This window comes from Spermophilus citellus (assembly GCF_964194105.1).
Source record: "Spermophilus citellus genome assembly, chromosome: 4".
NCBI classification, from domain to species: Eukaryota; Metazoa; Chordata; class Mammalia; order Rodentia; family Sciuridae; genus Spermophilus; species Spermophilus citellus.
Genome location: NC_138185.1, coordinates 62,225,255 through 62,232,344, shown reverse-complemented (window position 1 = coordinate 62,232,344; position 7,090 = coordinate 62,225,255).

The window sequence follows — 7,090 nt, the reverse complement described above, 5'->3', positions numbered from 1 at the left end:
CAAAGAAAGGTTGGAAATTGTTTGCAAAACCAATTTTACTAAATATGTGTGTTTATATTGGGCTATTGAGAAAGAATATTAAACTGTGCCAAAAAAAAAAAAATTCAGTGCAGAGAAAATAGGCATAACAAATTTTAATGGCTTTTTTCCTGATTACAGAGTAATTTATGAACATTGTAGAAAATTTATAAAACAGAGGAAAGTATGAAGAAAAGTCAAGATCAACTCAAATTTCACTACCACAGATAAACACCATTAGCATTATATATGCGTGGGTATGTGTGTATAAATTTTATATTTTTGTGTTATCCTTAATAATAAACGTTTGCATGTAATAAGCACTTGGTTTATGCTAGCATTATAAGTACTTTAGATATATTATCTAAGTTCATTCTTACTAAAGCCCATGAGTTAAGTATTATTATCATATCCATTTAATACCAAAGAAACTGAAACAGATTGACAGAATACAAGTAGCAAAAGGTAAAGCTAATATCTGAACCCTGACGTGCATGATCTCAAAACCAACTCAAGCCAGAACTTCTCAAATTGTGGTCCGTGGCCCAGCACTGGTCTGGGAACTGTGTGACTGCTCCATGTTTAGATAAACACAGAAATTGAGAGCAAGCATTTAGAAAGTTTTGTGGCAATTTCACATAGCTGTCTGCATTCTCAGTGACTCCTACTGATGATGAGGGCTTCAGAGTGTCCAACTTACATGGGGAATGTGAATTGGACACCAGTCATGCAGTAGGACATGTACTAGTCTGCAACCAACTGGAAATTAACAAAGAAAAAAGAACAAAGCCTTGTGAAGCCTTGCTCTCGATAACTACACTGCCTCCCTAGGGTGAAAACAAGAAATAAATGTAGCAAAAGTCCAGTTCTATGAAAAAGGAAAACACAATGCTATGGAACTCAAGCCACACAAACAGCTTTGTTGCCACAAACTGTCATTTGTGGTGGGTGACTTTTGGCAATACTTACTATGCATGGTCATAAGGCAGGGCTAATGAGAATATGCCATGCAGAGCTTGAGAAGGGAGAGAACAAACCTCTGCTGGCCTTCTGCATTCCCACTGTGGCAGACCCTCCAGCTGTCCCTCACATCTATCCTTCTCTTCTTCCATAGTAGATTCTCAGCTGAGTGCATAGAAACCCAGAATAAAGCTGTGTTTCCTGCTTCCCTTGCAACCGCTTTCTTCTTTAGCTCTTACCCCAGTCTATTGCTTGCAACCTGAATGTGATGGGGCATGAAAACAAGGGCTTTTTACCTTAGGGGTGGTAGAAAGGAGAGATGGAAGCACCTGAATTTCTAAGAACTCCAGGAGGGAACCCACAGCCAACCAGCACCGTCTGCCTACTTGTTGACTTGCACAAGAAAGAGATAAACTTTAGGGAGGATGGAGGAGAGGGAGAGAGGAGGTACTGAAAACTGAAATGGAGAAAATTATATTCCATGCATGTATGCTTATATAAAAATAAATCCCACTATCATGTGTAACAATAATGCATTAATTTTAAAAACAAAGAGATGAACTTTGTTTGAAATAAGTCACTGGCCTTTTGGGTTGACTGCCCCTTTTGGTTAAACCTGACCCAAACTAACGTACTCATGTAGCCAAACCTACTGGTTTTGTGATCCTTCTGCAGTTCTCCTAGGTCTACTTTGTCAAACCTGATGGGGGAACTGGGAAGGGATGCACAACCAGGCAGGCTCCATCTGAGGCAGGAGAGAGGTGGAAGAGAATTCCCCAAGGGAAATTTTATAAGAAACTGACTTGGAGCCAAGGAGTCTCTTGTTTGTCTAGCGTTTTGTGCTAACATGCCAGCAGGTTGACATTCTGATGAATGGTGTCATGTCTTTAGGGACTAACCCATCTGGAGTTTGCATTAGAGATGATATTCCATCAAGCATGCTCACCAAGGTTTTGTGACAGGAGGCCACTTCCTGTTGCCACGAGTCACCACAGTTATGCTAGAGATGGCCTATTCCAGTTGTTCAGCACAATCATGATTAAAAACAAAAATATATTTTAAAGATAAAAACAGATAAAATTGCATTTCAATATGTTATATCAGAAACAAGGCAATTAAATAGCACTCATCACTTCCTGATTTTATTTGGTGACCATTTACTATTATCTATACTCTTGGGATTTTTCCATTTTCTGTATGAACATGGTGGAAATGCTGTATCACAATGTGCCACTCAGCTCTTCCCAGCTCTGCCTTCAGTACCATGATGGCGATAGCTCGTAAGTGGTCATAGTGAGAACCAATACTGAATGGGGTTGCTACCATGCTAGACAATGTGGGACCAAAAAAAGAAAGATCTTGATCCTGGGAGTTTCCAATTTCATTGAAATATCATGAAAAAATGAAATAAAACCATATAGGTGAGGGCAAGCTAACACGGAACTCAGAAGGCCAGAGAGCTTTGTGATCTCAACCTTAAAATCTGAGGTGGGACTGAGTGAAAATCTGCTGGACTCTTGGTCACATGGTTTTTCATCTAGAAAATCCACTGGACTCCAAGCCCCACTAGGAGAGCTCCTCCACCTGCCTCATTCACCACGACATCTCAGCTCTCTGGTATAATTCCAGATACAAAATAAGTGGTGAGGCAATATTTGTCAAGTGAAAACATGATCTGTTCTAACCCTTCCAGCTTTGAAAATCAAAGGTCCATCATCCAGACCAAGGCTGAGAAGTTACCCAAGACTGAAAACCAGGGCCATTGCCAACTTGGCACCAACTTCCTCAGCTGCCTCATAAGATGGCGTCATGCTGGACTCTGAGCAAAGCTGGGCAGGCAAAAAATCCGATTCAGAGCTCAAGTGATATATTTTTTGAAGCCCTGAATTGATGATTTCATTCAAAACTGACTTTCATCCCAACTGAAGAATTTATCAAAATCCCAGGAAAACAAATACAAAATTGTTCCCCTCCTCACCCTCTCCCCTCCAACTCACTATAGTGCTCATCTCCACATCCTTCCCAACATCTCTTGCTGATGATAATCCCAGAAACATTTACAGCAATCGCCTGAGTATATTTCTTTTCTTTCTTTGGTGAAACTACAATTTTGCTATTTATGAAAGTCACAAATGGAATGCAAATGTGCCCCCTTTGCTTTTCCATATTGTTACCAACTCTGATTCTGATTTGGAAGGGGAAAATGTTGCATTCGTGAGAACACTCAAATTTTAGCACAGATTTCAAAAGGAAAGTCAGGTTCTCTCAGTTATTGGAGGTGCAGAAACACAATGGTTTGTTAATCTATTCCAACTAAGGCATTCTACCTGTTCCCCCGATGCTCCCATCCAACCCTCCCCCAATACATACACCATCTCCTTCTGAGTTGATGACAAAGCAAGACCATTATTGCTTTGTAGTTATTTAACTACAAAGGTGCTAGGTCAGAAGTTTGGATAATCATTATTTATTCTTGAAGGGTTTTAAAAAAAAGGTTGAATTGGTTGAAAGGACTAGCCTTTTCCATGTGAAAAGATGTAAATGGAAATTTATGATTATGGTCTCAAAAATTATGAAAGATGTACAGTGAGTGAAGACAGATCTGTTCCTTGAATCCTGATATGCTAGAACTAAGGGGATACAGTAAGAATCAAAGGAAGCGTCTGCTTACAAATCCATTTAGAACTTCCCTGAGAGCCAGAGGGAACCTCAACAATCCCAGAACCCCAGATTTGCCGGGGCCCAGGGGAATCCATTTGAATTAGAATTCTCTCTCTGCCAACTCAGCCACCTTCTGCAATTTAGCCTCTCTGAGCCTCAGATTGCTCAAATGCAAAATGGAGATGGTGGTATCTATATGAAAGAATTGCCAAGAGGACTAAATAAGAGAAAGAGCCCCAAGAGGTGCCTTTCAGTTGTGTGTGCTCATAAATGTTAGTTCTTTCCCTGCATGCTCCTTCCCACATCTGACTTTCCCCTTCTCCTCAACCAGTAACTTGGACAAGGTATTATTAGTATAGATCTTATTGTTCCCAAGAAAAGTGGTTTGGGTGAAATTTCTGCCTAGCTGGAGTGGGATTGGGGGAGTTTATTAGACGTGTAAATGGTAGCTAGGGTTTTGGAGTTTCTATGAATTTAGGCTCTGGGTAGGTCCCCCTTCTTGAGGCTGGCAGCTACAAGGACAAGCCACCCTCAGCCAGTGTCAAAGACAAGAAAGGGCTTTCCCACTGCTTTGCATTGACCCTATGGGGCCCCTTTAGGCTTCTGTGGAGCCTCCTGCTCCTTGATTCCCCATTAAGACAAACTTCCAGCTCTTATTAGTTGCCTGAATAGCTAATATACTCCATTAATTTGAGTTAAAATGCTCATGGGTGGTAAGGGCTTAATTTGCTGCCACTCCCATAGAACTCCTACATTTTAACCCATGCATTCAATGACTTGACCTAAAGAAATGATTACTATGGGATCTCCCAGTTTCCTGGGAAATCTTAGGCAGGAAAAGGGACTTGGTTAAACATAGGAGTCAGGAAGGGTGGGGATCGGGTGGCCAAGTCAAGCGTGTGCCCATGTGGCAGTTTACATCAGCAGCCTGACGTTTTCTGATAATCCTTCTTCCCCTGTTCTATATTCCAGGAACAAACTTGGTTTTCAGGGTGGTGGATGTGCACAGTTCATTGATAAAGTGGATGGCCCAAGAAGATTCCAACCTTATAGATAATGGTCCCAGGGGTCCTCCATCACCCTTCAAGTAAAGTCCCAATTTCAACAACTCACTCCAAGAACAGCCTCTATGTTAATAAGGCTACTCTATTCTTCAGCAGATGTACTTAAAGATATCTCCCTGTTGTCTGGGTACAAGGATTTCTCTCTAAGTGAAGAAATTTCTTTATACAAGTTTTCCAATATTTCCTGGCCATTCATAACTCTTCCAAGTGGATGCAAAGGAGGAACACTTCTGAGCTTAGGCTGAGAGCATTGGTCACCTAACAGAAAATGGAAATAGTCTCTGCTGTTATAGTGCTCATAGCAATGAGGTTTACCTGATTTGGTGAATTTTCGGATCATGGCAGTACCTCCATCATGTTTTCCGAGTACAGCTGGTGAAGAAGCAAAGACTAGGGGAGAGAACCGCCTGCTAGTTTCTTCTTGCTCTTTCGGGTGATCTTATTCATCAATTAAAGCTAGTCAGAAGATCCTAGCTCTACTGTATCACATCTTAGGTTATAATTAGGCACTTGAATGTCTGGTTTCCTTCTGAATAGAGAGCTACGAAAGGATAGAAAATTAAGTGTCCCTATCCCCTGGCATGATGCTGGTGCTTGCTCATTAAGTACCCCTGAGCCCTGGAGTGAATGGGGAGGAGTGGTTGAACTATTGAGCAGCACACCAGATAAACCCTGTTCAAACCCTCCCAACTACTGGTCTCAGAAAAGCAAGACAAAATAACAAGAACTTCACACCTCCTAAGCCACCCATCAAGCAAGTTAGAGGGAAAGATCTAGGCACTTAGAAACCTAGGAGACAGGATGTTTAGTGGACCACATGGGAAAACTTTTGATGTTTTGTCCCTGCCTCTAACAGATAGGGAGTATGGCATTCAACATTGTGCTCAATATCACAAAGTCTCTCCCCATCCCAAATATGTGACACTCTGAAGAAGCTCGCCATAAGAGGAGTACAGGTGCATAGACTTGCTAGGGAATGGGAAGCAAATGAAGTGAGGTAGTAGGAATTAGTACACTTCTCTTTCAGGGAAAAAAACATCTGCTCCTGGCACTCAGAGGAGGCCAATACAGAACTTTCCTCACTTCTCTATGCTGCTTTCCCACTCTGCTTTCCAAGCAGGGGAGAGCTTATCTTGGCTCCCAGTGGCAATAAAGTCCAATAGCCCCCCAGCTTGGAAGCTTTGCTTTTGCTCATCCTTCTTACATTCAAAGAGAAATATGGACTCTAGACACAGGCAGAACTTTGTTGGGGAAATCAAAAAGGGCCTTTTACCTCTCCCATAGCCATCCTGGAGAGACTTGGCTGCTGCCAGTCCTTCCTCAAGCCTCTCTGAATTGTCCTGAGGACACAATCAATGTGTCACTCCCTTTCCTTTGCAGGGGCTCCGAGACAGGACATTCCATATAGCTTCTCCAACAGGGTCTTCTCACACTCAAACCTTTAGGACTCTTTCACAAACCAGATGATCATTTCTGGAATCTTACATTTCCTGATTTCAGGAATTGTTACAATTAGTGCAAGGGGAGAAAAGGGGAATTATCTAATTCCAGAAAAATTTAACTGGGCCCTTCCCACTCCAGGCTAATGGTTGGTGCAAAATGTAATTTGAGCTAAACTGTCTAAGGCTGTGAAAGCGCGAAATGTTCAGCAAGGAGGCAGTACCTCTTGTGGGAGCCATATTTTTCTATAAGGCCTTTTGATCAAGATAGGACTCCAGGGAGGGGGGGGTAGTTATTGATTTTACTAGAAGGAAACAAGAGCTAAGGAGATGAAGCCTACTTGGAGTCAGCACCTCCATGGCCAAGGCAGGGTGGGTGCTGAGTCCATCATTGCAGGTAGAACAACCACTCCAGCGGGAGCACGGGATCTAGCCATGACTGAGTGACTTGGACAACTCAGAGAGCTCTCAAGATCCAGTCTTAGGTCTCTAAAGGACGAAGAGGACCGCCTAAAGGAGGCGGCTTTTCGCAGACTAAGCGCTACGCCCACAAATTGCAATCTGCATCTCCGTTGAAGTTGGCACGTCTTGGACATTTCTTCTCCCTTCCCTTCTTCCGCCTCTCCTCCTAATTCGTCAACTGCTGAAATATCTGCCTGGTTGAAACCGCCTCCTCGCTGCGCTCTGGGTTCTGTCCCCAGGTGTTGGTCTTTGTGTCAGGAAAACTTTGAGAGGAAGCGAGGGTGTTGGACAAAGAGCGGGCGAGGGAGGGCGTTTGCCAGCCGGCTGTGGGCGCCGGGAGGTGCGCGCTCTTCCCGATCACACTCGGTGCCCCCAGCCCAGCCTTCCTAGGCCAGGAGTGGCAGGCTCTGGCCGTATCCTCGCGCCCTCGGGAGCTGAAAGAAGCCAGGCGGGAGAAGCAAAGGCCGGCGGCTGGACGTCGGAGTT